Source organism: Empidonax traillii, unplaced genomic scaffold (genome assembly GCF_003031625.1).
Source record: "Empidonax traillii isolate 1590-97213 ecotype Southwest subspecies unplaced genomic scaffold, ASM303162v1 scaffold28:size2823434, whole genome shotgun sequence".
Taxonomy (NCBI): domain Eukaryota; kingdom Metazoa; phylum Chordata; class Aves; order Passeriformes; family Tyrannidae; genus Empidonax; species Empidonax traillii.
In genome coordinates this window covers 1-18,020 of record NW_020955221.1, presented here as the reverse complement: position 1 = coordinate 18,020, position 18,020 = coordinate 1, and positions in this window count along the sequence as shown.

Here is an 18,020-nt window from a genome sequence, read left to right as displayed (position 1 = left end):
CAAGGACCTTTACATTCTTCTTAAATTAAACTGTGGAGCCCAGTACCGCACAGAGGACTCAGGGTAAGACTACATCAACGCTGAATACAGTGGAATGATCCCTTCTTTTGGAGGATGGTGATTCTGTGTCTGATGCAGCCCATGGATGGGAATTGCCCTCCGGGCTGCCAGGGCACACTGCTAACTCACACTCAGCTGCTGCCAGCCAGCAGACCCAGATCGCTTTTTTTGCAGGACTGCTGCCCAGACACCCCTCTCCTTTTTTATAGTCTCTTTTCCCTTGGAGAATCAACAGCAGCTCCCATTTTAGTATTACCATTAAACATGCTAATGTATTAAGCTTCTGCATCTAGATAATTGATAAAATATTGAGCAGAACTGGCCCTAGAATTCAACCCTGAGTAATTCTGCTGATGACAGACCATCAGCCAGATGTAACCCCTTTCATGAGAATTGTTCAAGCCCTGCTGCCAGTTCACACAGAGTACTGTGTACTTGCTTATCTCACAGCTGGACAGTTTGTCCAGAAGTGTGCTGTGAAGGACAGTATCAAAAACCTTAATTAAATCCAGAAAAACTACATCCACATCTCTTCACTTACTGAGCAGATGATCTCGGTATAGTAGGAAATCAGATTAGATAGTTAGACAAGACTTTCCCTTTGTGGTCCCATGTTGAATGTGCCTTATAATCTCTTTCAATAGGATTTTGTTTGGTTTTCTCCATCACAATTTTTCCAGGCAGGGGTTAGACTAACCTGTCTACTGTTTGGGGTCTTTCCTCACACCATTCTTGTAAACTGGAATGTCATTGGCTTGCTTCCAGTCAGTCAGATGTCTTCAGACTCTCAAGGCCTTTTGTAGATGATTGAGAGGGTGTAGAGGACCAGACCTAAGCATATTTTGTCTCAAACCTTTTGAGTATTGCTACAGAAAAGGTATGATTGGAGGACATGGTCTCACTGAGGTGGGGCAGCATTGTTATGAGACAACTTCCTACTCTGCCTTGAAACTCATGGTCAGTTTCCCCCAAACTCAATTCTTGGAGAAGGGTTGGCTGTGCATGCATGTACAAAACAGCATAAAAACTTCTAGTTTACATAAGAAGCATGCACCAGGTTAACTATAAGAGGGAGAGGATCCAACCCTCTCACTCTGTTTTTTTCACTCGCTTTCCCTTTTCTTTGTCTGGCAACCCTAGATCCACATGGAAGGACCAATGCATGACCTGAGGACTAGTGATGCTCTTTGTTTTCGTCCCTTGCTTTGTCTGAGCAAAACATGGCTATCATATTCACTCCAAACTCTACACTGAACTCTGCTGTGGGAGTGGGGAACTTGTAGAAGTGTGATGTGCATTGCTGACCTTCCAGTAGTGGTAATGTGTGGCTTGTTAGCCAGCATCTTTTGAGGCATTTTTGTGGGAGTCAATAACTTGCTGAACAAAATTAAATGCTTGCTAGCCAACATCTTTCCAGTCTAAGTAGTGGGCTCAATGCCAGAGTTATGGCAACTGTACATTAAAAGCACAAGAGTTCCCTGGCATGTGATCTGGTGTCTTTTTTCAGCCTGATGAGAATTTATAATAAGCATCATGTCCCATACCAGTGGGTCATGACAGAGGGGTTCTGCTGTAACATCCACTAACTCCTTCAGTACTTTGGGATGGATTCTGTCAGGGCGCATGAACAATCAGTTGATACAAATAACCCCTTACTATTTTAGGGTCCACAAATAGAAAGATGCTTCTCCTGCAGTCACGGTTCTCTTACTCGCAAGAGCAGTAATATTAAACACTGAGGGAAAAAAAAGGCATTAAAAAAAGTAGTAATGATTTTATTAGTAATCCTTGCTTTTCTTAGGAGTTTAGGGGTAACACTAGATAATCAACAACCCATAAAAATGCTCTATGACACTTCTTATTCATAAATCTTCAATATTTATGTAGCTGTTAGCTTTAATCACACAGAAACGTTACAAATAAGTGGACGTCATTTGCAGTACAGTTTCCCATGGTCTGTACTGGAGAAATGCAATAAAAGTATGCATACTTACTTGAGAATTATTGTTCTGAGTTTTGTGTTGTGGAACAGTGTTAATTTTTTTCACAGCGGCTAGTATGGGGTTTTGTTTTGGATTTGTGCTGAACACAGGGTTAACATAGGTTTTTGCTATTGCTGAGCTGTGATTGCACAGTATCAAGGCTTTTCTGATTTTCATGCCACCCTGCCAATGCACCTGGGGGTGCATGGATAGTTGGGAGGGACACATCTGGGAAAGCTGATCCCAACTGACAAAAGCAATATCCCAGAACATATGTTAGCCTCAGCATATAGAGTTGGTGGAAGAAGAAAGAAAAAAGTGGATGTTTGGAGTGATAGCATTTGACTTCCCAAGCCACAGTTCCACATGATGGAGTTCTCCTCTCTTGGGGGTAGCTGAACATCTGGTCCAGAAGCTCCATACTTTAACCGGTTGTACACCTTAAATTTAGACTTCAAGAGATTTCACCCACACAAGCCATTGCAAAGTCTTTGATTGTTTGTTACCTCCAGTTCACATTTGGAGAAAAATGTGACACATTTTTCTCTAAGAGATTTTTTCTAATTAGGTGAGAAAATAGGAGTTTGGATAAAAATGGGCTTTGCAGAAATAACGTGCAACTTCCCAAAAGCATTACAATAGATTACTGAGAGTAGCAAGCATTGCTATAGTAAGGGAACCTTTGTTATACCCAGCAAACACAAGCTCAAGAGAAATACAGAAAATAGGTATTTAAGGTGCACAAAAGAGTAAAGGAAGAGAGATTTGGAGAAGAAAGAATAAAGAGAGAAAGAGAGAGAGATATTTACCATTCTGGAGGTAAGATATTGACAGGTTAGGAAGGCAGAGGCCAAGTGGGGAGAGGAAACACATACGCGTCTGTTTATAGACTTTGGCCACTGCCCCCGGGTGGGATCTTTGATTCACTGCCACTCACTGTCCCCTTAGCCAAAGTGAGGGGTGCCGTGGCCACTTGGAAGCTCCAGGGGTGCTGTGTAGGCCACCAGGCGGCCCTATTGATTGATAGCCCAGCCACACCACTGTCTCTGCCCTGTGCTCTGTGTGGGTGCAGCTGTGCTGGCTGCAGGCCTGGGTCTAGCCCTGTACGCGCCCCCCAGACAGCATGGTTTGTTCGACCTTTCAGTCAATAAATCAATGAATCAATAAATCTGGTCTCTGACCCTGCCTGCCCATGGGAAGTGGTGGACTAATTCCTTATTTTGCTTTGCTTGCATGCATGGCTTTTACTTTCACCATAACTATCCTTACTTCAGCCCACAAGTTTTATCGCTTTTGCTCTTCCAGTTCTCTCCCCAGTCCCACTGGTGGGGGAGTGAGTGAGCAGATGCATGGGGCTTAGTTGCCAGCTGGGGTTAAACCATGACAGGTATAAATTTAGGTGTCCCTTGAAAATGCACCTTATCTTTTCATGTGTTTAAAATCTGAGAATTTGCAAATCCATGAAGTGTACATCATGTAGAACATCACCTGTCATTACATGTTTCAGGTGTTGCTGGCACAGAATTTCTATGCAAAATTATGAGTTGCTTTTCCAAAAATAAATTGCAATTTTTCACCTGTGGTTTGGTGCCACACTTGCTCAGGTTTTTAGCACATTCAGTACTAACCAATAATTCTTATAACCAGCTTGAAATGTTGGTTAGTGGTTTTTTTTTGTTTGTTTGGTTGGTTGGTTTTTTTTTCTGTAACTGAGCAAAGGTCATAATTAGAAATAATGTGTAATTAGAATGCGAAAATTATTTAACTGAGCCAAATTCTTGGGATAGATGATTACTGTGTTTTATAAAAACAGATACATAAAGCTTTTTGGAGGTTGAGATATTAATAAATCCAAGGAGATGGCTTAGAAGACAGAATATAGATTGTCTAAGTTGCTAGAAAAAAAATTACTGTATGGATAATTTTGCAATATATCACAGAGATGTCAGTAGAATATATGTGGTATATATATGCATTACTACATTTTTGAATGTATTTTCTCATTTCAGTATGTACAACAAGAAAAGCAGCTGAAATATAATAGTCTGGCTACTAGATATTAGTTTAGTGAATGAAAATAAATTTTTCACAGCTAAACAGATTTACGGTCTCTATTTAAGATCTGACCTCTTCATTTTTAAATTTTGCACATGCACACCATGCCTCAGAAAACTAGCTCTATATTAAAAAACAGTCAGTAAAAAACTGTAGAAGTAAGTGGAAATGTAGGGGGTTATCTGCTGGCCATGCTTACCTGCAAGCGCAGTACTATTTAACACTGAGCCCATTTGCTGCAGTTATTCATAAGCTGTAGCAGTGATTTCATTAACTAAAATATTAGAACTATACTACATCTGTCCCAAATGGCTTAGGAAAGGCAGAGAGATCATATGCAGGAGGACAACATTTGCAACAGCATACTTTTGCTAAGGGCAACTCTAATTTGGCTTTCAGCATTCTGATACGCCATGTCTAGAAGCTTAGATAAATATCATGGTTTTCATGTCCATGCTTGACTCTTACTGTAATGGTCATGTTTAAACAGCTGCATTTGAACTTGCTCCCTTTAGACCAGTTACTAATGCTTCTAACTGCTTTCTGTCTTCTGCACTACTATGACCCTGATACATAAAATACCCTTTTCTCCAAATTTAAGCTTATTGGGGTGGATGGTGTACCTAACTCTTAACAATTTTTTTTAAATTTTGAAAATTACTTATGAGATGCTCCCCAACCTCAGAAGACACTGTATGAATCAGAAAGCAACAGAGTTAATCATCGCTTTACCAGATTCCAAAATAAATCAGGCATTTCAAATTAATATTCTACAGCTGCTTGTGGAAATTGGAAAACATTTAAATAACACAACTTTAAAAATTGTTAAGGGATTTAATTTCAAAATAAAACTTGGTGATCAAGCTTATATTTTAAAGCAAAACTTTACTTTCTTCCTCTTCTTGCTTCCTTTCCAGTGGAATTGCTTCCAAGGTTAGGCATAGATCCCTTGTCTGTACCAAAGAAGGATCTTAGATAAAGGGGTTGAAAATGATAAAATAAAACTAAATGGTCTATCTTCATCTTTTTTGATTGATAGCTTTTCTTTTTTCTACAAGAGAATGAAGGAGAAGTTTTGACTAAAATAATGACGGAGGTTGTCAGGCTGCTAGATGTATTTTAGAAGAGAGTGAAAAATATTTTGTAAACGAACAATTAAAAAGATGTACAGAATTGTCAAATTATGTCATGATGGATATCCTTTATGAGTTTTTTGCGTAAGTCCAGTTGGAGAACTTCATAAATTTGTTTTGGATACAAAGGCTGCCTGCTTTTCCCTGTAGGCTGGGGAGTTTTCTTTAGTTCATATTTCCCATATAATGTGTGGTCACCACTTCAGTCATTTATGCAGCTGAACAACCTGTGTTGCTACTACAACTTGAAATTATTTTGGATGTATTATGAATTCTTAGTTGGAAGTCTGGAGAAATCTTGTCAGTTTTGAGAATTCATTTCTGGAGGTCATACAAACTCCAGACTTTCTTGCTCTTAGAAGTGATTCTTGACATCACACAATCAAAATGGGAAATCTTTTCTCACTTTGTAAAAGTCAAAGGCATCCTCTGCATTTTTATTATTCTGTTGCAATCCAAATATTATTTTTCCATTCTCCAGCTCTTTCTCATCACTATGTGATCAAACCATTGCCTGGAAAGAAAAGGTTAGATTTATCAATCAAAGTTTGCCAGCAGCCCTCAAAATAATTGAACCCTCAGGAGAAACAAACCCTGCAATTTTTGTTATTGTTATTGTTGTTGTTTCAATATCTCCATAAAAAGTCATTTCAATATGTTTGGTTCTGTGGCAGGAGATTTTATGAAGTGTTTATCCTTTTCACAGTTGCAGAAAGCAAAGCTGATATATACATCTATATATACATATATATATAGATATGTGTTTGCTTGTTTAGTTCCAACAAAACTTTTTCATAGAATACCAAATCTCAGTATACAGATGAAGATTTTTTCAGACATGGTCAAATTAATCTTTGGTTGTGTGTTTTAATGGGATTCTGCCCAGAATCTAGTTCTGATATCTAAGAAAGAACAGAAAGCAGCTCTGATAACAAAGTGGTCATCTCTGATTTCTAGTCATGCAGTCTGGTACTAGAGTATGTGAAATGAGTTTTGACAGTTACTGGAAAGCTGTGTCTTGCAAAACATCCTGCATGGCCATATCTTCTAACATAGATATTTTAAAATTAAAACTCTAAAAATCTGTTGCAATAAGCAAAAAGTCACAAAGTGTATAAATAGATCCTTCATAGGTGTGTGAATGAGGATACCACTTACTGGACTGCACATCTCTCTCAGATTTTTAGGTCGTGGTGGACACCTTCAGTGAGTTTGCTTCATACTGAAGAAAACATAGGTACCTCTAAATAATGGCAGTCTTATACACAAAAACCCCAAGATCTGAAACCTGACAATCATTCTGAAACTTTTTAATAGCTTAACAAGAGCACACTGTGAAAACACTATTAAATAGTATAATTTGTTGTGGAACACACACAGTGCTGCTAGCTTAGTGCACAAACTGCAGGTTGTACCCTGGCTGGTGGAAAAAGGTTGGAGCCCTGGGCAATGAGCTGGAAAGGGGTGCTGCCCTTCTGCCTACCAAAGGGCAGCAGTTCTGGAGTGCCAGCCGGCTGAGGGTGGCCAGTCACCCAGAGACTCTGCAGGACCCAGTGAGAAGCAACCCTAAACTGAATACAACCACCAGACACACATGCAGAGGGTGCAAAGAGTGTGTGAGGATAAAGTGCATAGGCTGCAATAGTATAAAAGCCCTGGGATTCCTTTTTTCAGGATCCCTCCCTGGGTTATTGCAGCTTGAGCTGTTACCTCACCACAATTAAAGTAACCAGAGGTCTGAGACTCTGCTATGGGAAATCCAGGGTCGAGCCAGTAACAGAAATTTGCCTGGCAGTGTGAGTGTGATATGTGCAGCAAGTCACATGGGGCACCCATCAGTTCACTGGAGATGCCTGCTGCAAAGAGGGTTTGGTCTCAGCAGTTAATTTTCAGGTGGTGTGAGTGTGACTCCCAGAGAGGCATCTGTTTGGTCCTACAGATAAATTTTCCTTCACAGATTGCTAAGAGAAGAGATTGAATGCTACACTGTGTGCACTGGGGTCCCCAATACAGAAAAGACATGGATCTGTAGAGTGAAACTGGAGAAGGGCCATGAAAATTATGAGAGGGTTGGAATGCCTCTTCTTGAAGAAAGGCTAAGAGCCTTGAGAAGAAAAGGCTCCAGAGTGACCTTTTGTGGCCTTTCAATCAGGGGGCTTATAAGAAAGATAGAGAGATATTTTTTTCTGGTGTCCTTAGTGACAGGATAAGGGGCAATGGTTTTCACTGAAAGTTGTTGTTCACTTCAGTGAATTTGAATATGAACTATGCGCAAATTTGGAAAATACAGGACAGCAGTTTTGGCAATCCACTCATTCAACAGAAAGTCTAAAAGAGTGTCTGAAGTGTGCTGGTAAACCAGTGGGAGAAATGAGCCCAACTCAAGGGAGATTACAAGTCAGAGTTACAACTGATGGAAAAGATTACAATAAATGATGAACGTTGAAGGTTGGACAGGGAGAGGGACTCCAGGCATTAGAGGTTTTTTCCCTTTACTTCTAGTCCTGGAGGGGAGGGTGCCCTCCTCCTCCCCCCCACCATGAGGTCTCCATGGCCCCCACACGACAGCAGCAGCAAGGAGAGAGGCAGAGAGAGTTTATTGTTCTGGGTAGCGATATAAATAGCTTTAGGAGGGATTACAAAATGACCATTAGGAGTCCAGGAGGTCTTACAAACCAACCAACGATAAGAAAGAGTTAACAACCAATAGGGAGATTTTCAGGTATCTCTCAGGACATTCCAAAGTAGAGATTAGACTAGGAATCCTGGGAAGAAGAAGGTGAGTTTGCACAAAGACTGTAAAAAAGCCATTTTGGAAACATGTTCACTTAACATTAAAAACCTCTTTCTTCTCTCATACACTGAGAACCTACTGCAACAAATAAATACAATTATACAGAGTAAAACTGGTTTTAACCCACAAAGGTAGATATATAACCCTGCACCCTGGGACAAGAACAGAACAGTGTTTGTCAATCCATGTGCTGAGCACCACATGACCCTCTTGTGTGCAGAAAAAAAGGGAAAGAAACCTGTTGGTTCAGATGGTCGCAGCTCTGTTGAATTAATGATTACAGACTTGTTAGGAGTGGAAGCTGTAGTCAGTTGAAGTTCTGTTTCTCCTCTGGATCTGATGGCTGGTACCAGAAGTCTCCAAACTCCAAGGTTATATATGGTCAGGTTCAGGAGGGAAAGCCCAGTACCTCCCCAAGGATGGGTGGTTTCACAACTGGTGATTTAACTCTGTGAGTCATGGGACATTTTTGGAATTGATGGTCTAGGTTGTTGCAGCTGCCTATTATGCCAGTTCATTATGCCTCGTTAGGAGAGATGACCCCTCAGGCTGGGCGTAAAGGAACTAATGCCTCACTGGAGGGGAGTCATCACGGCTGAGTCACTGGTGTAAAGACAAAGAAAACACTCCTCGAAGGATTCTTTAACACCCAGCTTGTAGCCTGAGGTGTCAGGTGTGCCCTGAGCAGCAGCTGCAAATAATCCATTTATTAACAGTCCATCAGAAATCACACAGAGGATGTAGCATACACAGTTTTTTATACCCACATAGTGATAAACTAGGTCCCAGCCCCTGTAACTAGGGCATGAAGAAAAAAAAATCTCACATAATCCTGACTCATTCTATTTCTGATAATACATTGCTTCTTAGCTTCTGTTTGCTAAAAGAAGTTTCAGTGAATGTGTAGAACTTGGAAAAACTATATTGAAGTTCTCTTTCAAAGTGAATTATGCAAATCTCAATTATAAATTCCATGAAAATACAAAACTAAGTTGATTCTTTTAACAAGAATGCTGCAGTTCCCTTAAAAATAAAATGTTTTAAAGTGGATTTTTTTTCAGATTTAAATAAAACTGCAATACACATCTAGATTCATCATCAAAATCCTAATCTCCCCAGTGAAAAAATTGTTCCTGGTTACTATTAAATCCATTATTGTTGACTGTAGAAATCAAACTCACTCAGCTACCAAGAGGTTTTTTGCAGTTTATTACAAAATTTACTGTAGACCTTACACTAGACACATTAAATATTGCAAAGAGGACTTTTTTTTTGTAAATAGTTGAAAGGATTTTGAGGCAATATTGTTTCAAACAAAAACGTAGTGACATTTTTATGGCAGGATTTTTTGCCATAAAATTTCCTAATAATTTTTCAATAGAAACCATGCCAGTAACCAGCAGTTTATTTGTATTGGGGATTATGAATTCATATAGAGCTGAGATTCTTACCTGTAGCCATTCATTATATAAATTGGATCAGTACTTTGAAGGTTTTATTGGAATGATTTATAGGAAATAATTTATTGAATGATTTATAGAAAATTCAGAGATGGAGGTCTTTTTTATATACCAGTGATTTTCTGTGTGGCTGCTAAAATTCTGGAAGGGCAGTGCTCGTCTTTAACATTCTAAAAGGTGCAATGCAATCCAGTGTGTGAAAGAAACTAACAGAATTGTCTCCATCACTTCAGCAAAGTCAAAAACCATTTTGAGAACCTCTAGATTTTGTAATGCTGTACTTCCTATTCCACAGATGATTCTCTATTTGTGTCTCCACAAAATCTTTCATAATCAAAAATCCTTCACTAGGTTTTATCATTGATGTAGCTGGGACACAGGGAAGGAAAAGGGAGTATGAATATTTTAACTCTTTTTCTCTGTGTGTACCAGAAATGGTGTCTCTGTTTCCTTTGGAAAACCTTCACATTGAGTTTGATGGGAACAAAATAAAAAAGCATTAAAAGAGTTGCATACTTCAAGGTATATGGGCCCTCTTTCACCTTCATGTGTTTGCTTGTTTGTGCAGATCTAGATGGATTTGAATGTTTCTAATTGAAAATAGCTGTGAAAATATTGTAAAAAATTTACAACTTACCTACTCACTTGAGTAATCAGAATTAACACATCCCTAGTGAGATTTCAATACTTATTTCTAGGAAACATTAATTCTTGATTTCATACATGGTAGCCATAGAAGGATTTTGCCTGATTTGACAGCTGAGAACCTGAACTGTCTTACTTAATTTCCTGCTATCTCCCATATGGACTAACAGGGGCTGAGATTTTGAAACGCAAGTGTCCCTTTTCCTTTTGAACAGTGTAAAAATGGATGGCTGCATTGTCAAAGAATAAAAATAAAAGCGCTCGAACTCTTGAAAAAGCTATTTTTATTAACTTGCCTAAGTTTTAAAAACATGACGTTGAATAACCAAATTAAGGTGTCAAGCTAACTCAACCATTTACTGAGGACAACTGCAGGTAACGTTATAATTTGACATAATCAGATAAACATTACAGAAATCCTTCGTTTTTCTTAGTATTCTCATTACTAAAGAAGCCGCAGGCTAGAAATTATGAAGTAGACCTATAAGAAATGATAGTATCACCCTAATCTGCTGAAAAATATTAATACAAAACTAGCTCTATCATGCTATTAAATATTTCACATGCATTAGGGAAATATCTTACATTTGCTGAGGAAAAAGCACCATCCATTGTTTTTCAAAAACTAGAAGGAAAAAAAAAAGCCAAATTCTTTTAATCTCCAGGCTTAAAAGAACAAGGAGGAGCAATGATGGTGTGATTTCAAATCCTTTTAATTTCATACCATTAAAATTATGCCATGGTTCCTCCAATGCTTTCCATAAGATATTTTTCATTGTGCAAGTTTCCATTTTCTGTGCTATTCTCTGTAATAAATGGTTGCTTACAAAGTCAGCACTGTTCTGATTCTTCTGCATTTAAGGACTTCCCTGTCCCCATTTAAAGAAAAAGATAAAAAATAAAACACCTCCACATTCGCCCCAGGAAAACGAGGGCTGCAAGCTGCATTGAAAGGACAGATGATGCAGGTTTGCAATGGCAGTATGTTGTACTACCAGAAAAAGAAGTATTATTGAAGTTTTTTGCTATATTTCAGGTACTCTTATTGCTGAGAATTAAAAGACAATCATAGAATCACAGAATGGTCTGAGTTGGAAGGAACGTTAAACAGCATCAAGCTCCAAACTTGCTGCCATGGGCAAGAATGCCACCAGCAAGACCAGACTGCTCAAAGACCATCCAACCCAGTCTTGAGCGCTTCTGGGATGGGACATCCACAGATTCTCTGGACAACTGTGCCAGTGCCTCACCACCCTCCCAGTAAAGAATTTCTTCCTAATACCTCATCTATACTGACTGCCTTTCAGCTTGAAGCCATTCCCCTTTGTCTTGTCACTTCATACTCTTGTAGACAGTCCCTCTCCATCTTTCTCGTAGATTCTCTGCAGGTACTGGAGGGCTGCAATAGGTAAACTCAAAGCCATTTTATTTCCAGGTTGAATAATGCCAATTTTCTTAGCCTTTCTTCATAGGAGAGGTGCCTCATTTCTCTAAAAAACTTGTTGACCCTCCTCTGGACTCACTAAAAAAGTCAATGTTCTTCCTATGCTGGGGACCCCGAAGCTGGACGCAATACCCTAACTGGGATCTCACCAGAGTGGAGTAGAGGGACAGAATCACCTCCCTCGACCTGCTGGCCATGCTGCTTTTGATGCAGCCCAGGATACAGTTGGCTTTCTGGGCTGCCAATGCACACTGCCACATCAGTTCCAGCCTCTCATCCACCAGCACCTCCAAGTCCTTCTTGGCAGAGATTCATTTGATCTGTTCATTCTCCAGCCTGTATTGACACCAGGGGTTGCCCAGACTCAGGTGTAGCACCTTGCACTTAGTCTTATTAAACGATGGGGGTTCCCCATGGGCCCACTTCTTGACCTTCTCCGTGTCCCTCTGGGTGGCATCCTGCCCTTCAGCTACACCACTCAGCTTTCTATTATCTGAAAACTTGCTGAGTGTGCACTCAATCCCTTGTCTACATCATGGATGAAGATATTAAATAACACTGGTCCCCGTACAGACCCCTGAGGGACACCACATGTCACTGATGTCCATCAGATCTCTGAGCCATTGACCACTACCCTCTGGATGGGGCTGTCTAATCACTTTCTTATCTGTCTAACAGTCCCCCCATCAAACCCATCTCACTTCAATTTAGAGGGCAGAGTGTTGTGGGGGACTGTGTCAAAGGCTTTACACAAGTCCAGATAAATGACATTTGCAGCTCTTTCCTTGCCACTGATGTAGCTACTTCACCACAGAAGGCCTCTAAGTTGGTCAAGCAGGACTTGCCCTTGGCGAAGCCTTGCTGTCTGTCGAGTCACCTCCCTGTCCTCCACATGCCTCAGCATAGCTTCTGGGAGGGTCTTTTCCATGATCTTCCCAGGCACAGAGAGGAGGCTGACAGGTTGATAATTCTCCCTTTTCTTTCTACCCTTTTTAGAGAAGGGTATAATATTTTCTTTTTTCCATTCCCTTGGGACTTCACCTGACTGTCGTGAATTGTCAAATATCATGGAGAGTGTCCTGGCAATTGCATCAGCCAGTTCCCTCAACACCCTCAGCTGTATCTCATCGGGTCCCATTGACTTATGCACATTCAACTTCTTTAGATCATGATGAACCTGATTTTTACTTACAGTGGTAGGGAGTGTAAGTAGCCTCCATCCTGCTGTCCGCTCAAGAAGAGAGTGGGCATTGGGAAGAGAGATTGTCATTGAAGACTGAGGCAAAAAAATTAATAAATACTTCAGCCTTCTCCTCATCCATTGTTACCTGTTTGTCATCCTGTTTTTTTGGGTGGGGTACACCTCCTTCGACCTTCCTTTTCTGGTTAACATGCCTGTAGAAGCCCTTGTATTGATTATTTGCATCCCTTACCAGGTTCAGTTCCTCACCCCATCCCTATATCCAGTGAACTACCAAACTTCATTCTCTTCATATACTCTTCCCAGGTCACCTGTCCTTTCCACTGCCTGTTCATTTGTTTTTTTATCTTTAGTTTGATCAGCAGTTCCCCTACTTAGCCATGCTGGTCTTTTGCCTTCCTTGCCAGATTTTTGCTCCTGGGGATTGCTAGCTCTTGCTCTCTATGGAATACTTCCCTAAAGATTGGTTCCACTCCATTGTCCCAGTGGGCAGTCTCCAAGGCAATCCTGCTGACTGTCTCCCTGAAGAGATGGAAGTGTGCTTTCCTTAAGTTCGGGGACCTAACCTTACTCCTTACCTGACCCATATCCCTCAGAACTTAAAAATCCACCAATGCATGATCACTGCAGCCCAGGTTGCCTCCAGTATTGATGTTTCTGATTAACTTGCTTACATTAGTGACCATTAGATCCAGTAAAAATTCCCACTGATAGGTCTATCTATTACCTGGATGAGCAAGTTATCTTCCATTCATGCATTTCAGGAGTGTCCTGGATTACCTACAGCTCACTGTGCTACTTTCCCAGGAGGGTGGTTGAAGTTCCAGCAGGAAAAGAGCCTGTATACACGATGCTTGCTGTAGCTGCAGCAAGAAGGTTTCATCAATAGGTTCCCCTTAATCAGGGACCTGTAGTAAACATCAACCACAAGGTTCCCTTTGTTGCCTCTAATTTGTTCCCTTCTTTTTTCCCAATAAACTGTAAAAGTAGAAAAGCAGAATCAGGTGTCTGATAGGGATTTAATGTCAAATTTGACAGTGGAGAACACATAAATTATTAAGTACAACCAACTGAAAAGAAAATTTTTATATGTGTTCCAGCGATTTATTTTGGGGGACAATAGAATACATTTGAATTAACGTCCCTGTGGATATTTGGCTTTAATATTTAAACATAGTTTATCCTGGTGACATTTCTCTTCCTAAACTTGTCTATATCTCTCAACAAACAGATAATTTTGAAAACTTCTATTGATGTTCTGTAAATGTATTATTTGTTTTAAGCTTCTACCCATGCTTGTACAGTCTTCCAGGACTGAAGGCTTGCCACTTGCAACTGTGAATTAGTAATCTAGCATTCCACTTAGTAACTATGAAAAGATTAAAATTTGTCATATAGTCCAAATTGGAACATCAGTGCCCATTAAAAAGTACCAGGTCTTCACAGAAAAACTAACAAACTAACCTAGTAGTTCACAAAAAAGTGAAAAAAACCCCACCAAAACTACAAACAAACCTGTGAATGCTTTGTAGCTATCTGATGCTTTCAGTGTTTCTGTGCATTTCTGAAGACAAATATTTTTTTCTGGATACACTGTTTTGTCAAGGTATTATGGGTCATCTCTTCTTCACATTTAGCCAAATCACTGGACTAAGAAACTTTGAGTTGTCAGGGCCTTGGAGTTATCATAGTCTGTGCAAATTTTCAGGTAACCATTTGTGAAATTGGAATGGGGCTTTTAGAGAAATTCCAGATATTTGAGAATGCCTGTACAACATGCAATCATAGCAGAGAACTGTCCCACTTTGCTTATCTGCAACACTACTTTGATGAAAGTGATTCCCTCTGTATAATATATAAAACTGAACCCTGTGATCCCTCTCCATGTTTCTACTCTGATGGAAATTCCTACCTGTACATTCCACTCTCCCAAACCCATTTCTTAATTGTGAGAAACACTATACAGGGCCCCTGAGACCTTCCCACACACTCATTATATCTCAGATAACACGGATTTGAAATGCAGTGTATGTTGTGACAGACTCATTTCTGTAATGATCACTGCATGAACATGTCCACTCTTAAAATTTCTTTGCATTTCTAAGAAAGAAAAAATGGAAAGAAAATGAATTATTAATTAGATTAATTACATTAGCATTTCTGATTTCTAAGGTTGAAAGTTTCATTTTTGTTTAGTGAATTAGATTGCATAGCTATTGTTCAGGTGAAATTGCAGAAAATTTCCATTGTGAAATTACTAATAAGAGTAAAATTATTCCTGGAGTCTATAATGTAAAGAGAATAAACAGTCTTGTATTGTTATTTACAATATTGTGTTTTAAGATTTCCTTCAGATATTCTTGGACCTTCATTCTAAAAAGTGAACAGCTTTGTAGATATGAATTCTATTACTACTGTATTGTTTCTAATACATTTTTCAGCAGCTAAATATCTTTCTACTGCTAAACAACACCTACTTGCGAGTGAAAAAGGAACAAAAGCTCATAAAACTGCAATAAAATATTTATTTCTCTTCAGCAATAGGATTAATTTTATCACTCTAGATTTATGACCCTGAAAATTCTTTGTTGGATATTTAATATATCAAAGTAGCAGAATGAGGGGTCTGAGTTAGGAAATTTGTAAAACTTGAAACTTGTGATTTACTGAAGAGAATAGATTTAGGGTTTTTTGATACGACTTAATAAAACAGCAACAAAATTGAATTAGCCCAGCATAAAATTTAATTGCTTGACAAAAATTTGATAGCGCTATTGTGTTACAGTTTGTGTATAACGTACATCAGTGTTGGTCTTTTTTCTAGTCTGATTAGAGACCAGGCTCAGCTTCATAAAGAAAGGCAACTTTCATGTGCCTATGGGCTATATAAAGGGGGAAACACATATGTAATTAAATTTACATTTGATTTCTCTTGGCTACTTTTCAGAGCTGAGGTTTGGGAAAAATCACCTCTATGATAATACAGATAGACTTGAATGAATTTTCATACATTTATTCTGGAATTTCATAAGTCATCTTCTCTTTAAATCAAAACAACTAAAAAGATTTTCTTGTTCAAAAAACATCAAACAAATCAGAAGAAATTTACATTTTTTTGAGATGAGTATTTATTTCTGCTTATGTTATGTGACAGTGTCATAGTAAAGCATAAGCATAAAATACCATATTTTGGGGCATTATGTGATTATATCTGCTTATATACTCCAGTTGATATAAAATATAGAAATGAATATATGATAATTATTTAATCTTTCAGTATTTTTCAAAAATTAACATTTTCAGGATGAAAAGCTTTTTGTTTCACGTCACACTGTGGAAAGCATCAAAACTATTGATAGTAAGATTTTTCCTCACAATTCGTCAATTCTTTTTTTTTTAATACTAAAATAACCTAGAGGAAGAAAAATATTTAATGAGACAAATAAACCTGATTTTTTTCTCTTTTGTTAAGTATGAGACTTTCCATCATAATAACACACAAGTCATACTGACAGTGTAAACACTGGAAAAAATCACTACAGTCTTTGCCCTGCTGAAGGTTTTGAGGTTGCTACTCATCTCCAACTCTGTTCAGAGCTTGTATCAGTACTAGAAAGCTACATCATGTGATATGGAGAGAGTTAAATTCTGGTCCAGACCAAGTCACTGCAAAAGTCTTAGCCAATAAATCAAAAAGATACAGACCTGTACTGCAAATTAAGGATGTCGAACTTCCTTAACAAGTACCAAACTCATTGAAAAAAATCTAATACAGTAATTTGTATCACTTTAATAGGCTAGGTCTACAATGATTGTTCAGAGAACTGGGATGCAGCTGCAAAATAGGAGAACTATTTTATAATAGAGCAGAGCTAAATTTTAAGACCATTATTAATGTTTAAAAGTGAGGGACTGAAAGTTGAAAATGACAAATCATTACCTAAGGGATGAAATGTATTTATTGAGTGCAGTAACTCTATGTTTCCTCAGTATTATATTTACTATTATACATGGACAACTGATTTGGAGCTTTTAAGATCTCATCATCAGGAAACACTAATAATGTTTTATCCTGTTCTTTCTTTTGACTCTTTTAGGAAAGATGCTACTTCACATATTTTAATATGATTTAAAGCTTTTGCAGCTCAAGGGTTGCTGAAATGATAGATTCTTTATGACATATTTATTGGTATAATGCATATAATTGGTACATTAAAATGAAAGAAGTAGAAGCATACAGCCACAGGGTGCTAGATTAGTATGAACCTTAAAAGTTTTGTTTTTCCCTCCTGGAATTATTGAGATAACATGCTTAATTAGCATAAAATGCATTAGTAACAATTGAACAAAGTTGAGGTCATCAAATTAACCTCTTTTTAATTTTAAATAGGACTTCTTAGTTTTGGAGAATCAACATCTCAATGAAAATTACAAGTAATTTAAAAAGCATGTTCTAATATTGTTGGAATAAAACCAGACTCCATCCCTTCTATGTCAAACAGGCATAACAGCAGCAAGATAAAGAGTTTATTCTTCTTGGACCGTGAGCTCCTTTCTAGTGTCCTTCTCATATCATGAAGGAATCTTTTGAAGGTTGGCAGGTAAAAATTACCGTACCTTTAAAATTCTTAGCTCATGCCCTGAAACATAAGCTCATTCAATGATGTGTAGATAAAAGATTAAAAATAGATTTAAAAATTAGGTTAACTATCATAGACATTTATTACAATTTACAGTGTAGACAGCACTTCACAAAATCTTCCTTAGTGATGTTCTCAAGTGGATGCCTGGAAACATAATAAACAAGAGAGAAAGCAATTGATTCTACAAAAAAAATCCTCCCCAGCATAGGGCAGGTTACTGTTATATGATTACTACTAAAGAGATGTCCAGCAAGGGAAAAGTCAACAGAAGCAGCATGTCTTTAGCAGATGTGCAGACAAGTCTTAAAAAAGAGATTAAGTATCCTTCAATAACTGTTTTCCAGCAGGTGCTCCAAAGCAGAAGTCTGTTTCTGCATGGAATGCCAAGGGAAAATCTAGAAAGAAATCATAGAATCATAGAATCATAGAATCATAGAATCATAGAATCATAGAATCATAGAATCATAGAATAGATTGGGTTGGAAAAGACCTCCAAGATCATCAAGTCCAACCCCTGATCCAACTCCAATTACTATATCATGGCACTAAGGGCCACATCCAATCTCTGCTTAAAAACCTCCAGGGATGGTGAATCCACCACCT